Source organism: Nannobrachium achirus, assembly GCF_963921795.1.
Source record: "Nannobrachium achirus genome assembly, chromosome: 22".
NCBI classification, from domain to species: Eukaryota; Metazoa; Chordata; class Actinopteri; order Myctophiformes; family Myctophidae; genus Nannobrachium; species Nannobrachium achirus.
Window position 1 is genome coordinate 31,378,717 of NC_137829.1, and position 3,869 is coordinate 31,382,585.

A 3,869-nucleotide genomic window follows, 5' to 3' on the forward strand; every position below is an offset into this window, starting at 1 on the left:
CTATAGTGCTGAAAAGCTATCAATGACTGCATTATTTATTTCCTTCTCCTCTATCCACTGCAGGGCCAAAAGTATTGCCACTAACTCAGTTGTATATACTGATACATGACTAGTTAGTCTTTCCTTAATGTTTAATTTGCTTACAGGTATGTACACAGCTGACCCTGTACATCCTGATTCAGGATCTTTTGAGCCATCTGTATATACCAGTAAGACTCCCTAATCGGGAGATAAGCGACCGTCAGGTCGCAGCGTGATTTTAGCGCAAAATGTGTAGGAGCAGTGTCCAAAAATGTTTTTGAAAAAATCGGCCAGATGGTGGCGCTATATGGGACAGATCCATGTTGATGACATGAGTGTAGACACACTGTGTACCGATTTGCGTGATTTTATGGCAAAATCTGTCGGAGCAGTGTCCAAAAAGGTTTTTGAAAACATCGGCCTGATGGTGGCGCTATATGGGACAGATCCATGTTGATGACATGAGAGTAGACATACTGTGTACCGATTTGCGTGATTTTAGGGCAAAATCTGTAGGAGCAGTGTCCAAAAATGTGATTGAAAAAATGGGCCTGATTCAAGCGCTATATGGGACAGATTCATGTTGACGGCTCTCTTGGCGCCGCCGAGGCGGACGTGTGGGTACCGGCCCCGGCTCTCCCGGTCGCTCCTAGCCCGAGTTACGGCATTTTATGTGCGCTGCAGTGGCGGGGGTCCTCCACTAGGGGCATCCATGCTGGAGCACCAGGAGTCGGTGGTCCCCGGGAATTCCCCGTGAACAGCCCTGTTTGGGTGGTCATTTGGTCATTTTTGCACTTTTTGGCGGCGGCGGAAGGGGGTCCCTGGAGCTCCGGGGGTCCCTGGTGGGGTGGAGGTTGTGGATTGGTAGGCAAGGAGTGTGTGTGCAAAGTTTGGCATGGATTGGGGCAACGGTGGCGGAGATATGAGTTGGGGAAAAGTGTGACGTGACGGACAGACTGACAGACTGACGGACAGACTGACAGACAGCCGGTGGAGGTTTTGGTAGTAACTGCGAACTGACGGTCGCAATAAACACTGAATCTGGATAATTATGTTCACAGTATCTCTTGACTGAGTACCACACTGGAGTTGTCTTTGACTAGTTTTTTAGTTCCGGCTGTTTCTCAAGATCTACACAGGGCCATGGAAATAATCAGGGAGGTATGGGAGGGGTTGTCATTCTGGGGCTATATTGCAATTCCTGTAGTCCTATATTTCCTGCCTTAAGTTTGCATTATCAATCCAGCCAAAACTCATGCAGTTGGACTCATGCTCCCAACAATCTATTACCAGTAAGACTCCCTAATCGGGAGATAAGTGATCGTCAGGCCACATGTATACACAAATTGATACTGTGTCCCGCATGTGCATGATTTTTAGGCAACATCTGAAGGAGCAGTGTCCATTAATGTTGTCTGCAAAAAGCAACCTCATGGTGGCGCTAGAAGAGGGTCATGTAAGAAATCAGGGGTGGAGGTTATGGTTTGCCAGGCAAGGAGTGTGTGTGCAAAGTTTGATATGGAACGGTGCCGGAGATAAGAGTAGGGCCAAAAGTGTGACGTGACGTGACAGACAGATGGAGGGACTGGCGGACAGCCGGTGGAGGTTTTCTTAGTAACTTGCGACCTGACGGTCGCAAAAACACTCTTAGTAGGATGTATATCACTATGCCCTTGATGGTTAACCCAATATGCCAACATCTTCAGTCTCCTCAACCTTATTGGCATTTCTCCCATTTCCACCTACATGGCTGACACTGGTGATGTCTTGAACTAACCTCGCGTCACCAGTTAAGGTTGGATTTATGGCTCTTTGAAGTGAGCCAGATCTCTGGGATCCAGTGGCGGTTCTAGGGGGGTGCTTTGGCCGCTTAAGCACCCCTATTCTCTGGACTAGCACCAGTAATTCTCGGCTAGCAAAATCGGGAGAGAGACGGTCAGACGGAGAAAAAACGGCACTTCTCTCTCTCTCTCTGTTTCTCAATGTCTCTCTCTCTCACCCTCATCACTCTCTCTCCCATGCACGCTTGGTTGCACAAAAACACACGGGTTAAGCTACACTGTTTCCTGTTAATAATAATCTGCGTGAAATAAGCTGCATTGGGAAGTAAGCCGGAGACACTTTATTGTGAAAGTAAGACAGGAAACGATAGTTGTTGCTGGGTTGGCCCTAGTTGTCGGTTTGTTATGTTAAGCTGCATCGGTTTGGAAGCCTACTAGCGCGCAGTTTAAGTTATACATGATGAATGAATGGACAGCCAAAACAATTTGTATTATCAGAACAGTTTAGCCTACACATTACTTTGCGAACGGGGGCGCAGTCTGCAGTCCATTTCAGCGTCATCTTGCAATGCTCACTGACTGGTCCAGTATGAAAATGGATAAACACAAACAGGACAAAATATGCTGCTCGATCTGCTGTTGATTGTTGTCAACTGGTTTTGGAATATAATTCTTCTGGATGGTGAGTACTAGTACACTTGACTGCTGCTGCAGCTTGCCTATGCCGAACTCTTTTCTTGATGTCAAAAGTTGTCCGCTGAGACAAATGTTAATTAAATCGAAAATAGCAGATCTAGAAGTTCACAACGCAGCGCGAAGCGACTCGTTGTGAGCTTGATTGGCTATTTTCACTTTTACTTGTTTGCGTTTAGTTTCTCTTTGTTCACGGGCTAAAACGTTTGGGAAGCAATACCACCATGCGTGCTGTAGTAGACAGAGTGGTGTAAAATTAAGTAGATTAACTGAAAAGCTTTTGGAAGTGGAACTGAATGATTATATGACACTGGTGTTGTCTGTCTGTTGGAGTGTTGGACAAGAATTCCATCTACTATAGTCTATCTTGCTGGCTGTTGCATGTGGAGAGGCAAAGGGAAAGAGTAATGTGCCTCTCCCGATTGTTTAGCAAAGAAATAAACCGCGGAAACGCGAATAAAACGCGATCAAATCCGCGAAAAACCGCCAATTTTCGCTGCGCGGCAAAAGCTCCCTGTAGCACCACCTACTGCTCAGGGCTAGAACCGCGCCTGCTGGGATCCGTTCCTTTCAAAGAGCCGTTCAAAATAATGTATTAGAAGGTTGCATAGGAAAACGTACAGTTCATGACAGTGCAACTCACTGGTACAAGGTCACTGGTACACGGTCAACTAAAAGGAGATCCTAGTAAGCATTTCGGCTTATTTACACAGGAACAACTTTATGTATCTCATATAACATTGAAAGACAGACTGATTAGAACACAGTACTTTGCATAGGATAACATCAATTATAAAAGCAGGGGAAAAAAACAGAAGAATCTGATATTTACAGCGCAGGGAGGTGAGTATGGGCTTAGTCTATTTACAGGTTTCGAGTAGCAGCCGTCTGTAGGTGACTTTTCAGACCGATTTTGAAGGAGGTTAGGGATTTACTCTCCTTTAGGGGAGGGCGTTCCACATGTTAGTGGTATAGCAGGAGAACAAATGTGTGCCTTTTTTAGAGCCAAATCTGGGTTGAACGTGATTAGTGGAGCTGCCTCTGGTGGTGTTGTAGTTGTGGACATCCTTGACCTTTAGGAAGTATTTAGTCAGGTACATGGGTATCTTGGAGGTGTAGTGTATCTTGTACACCAGGCCCATTGCAAGATGCTGTACTCTGTCAGCTATTGTGAGCCACCCCACGCTTATGTGGTGATAAGCAGTGAGGTGGGCCAGAGAAGAAAGGCCAAGCAACTTAAGACCCAAATCAATTTGTTCTGGGCTGTTTGGAGCTTTAACTTTAAGGGATTTGGGGCATCGCGATAGGATACCATACAAGGATTCCATAGTCAACGAAGGCGAATCACTCGCATGCGCACTTACTTTAGCTGTG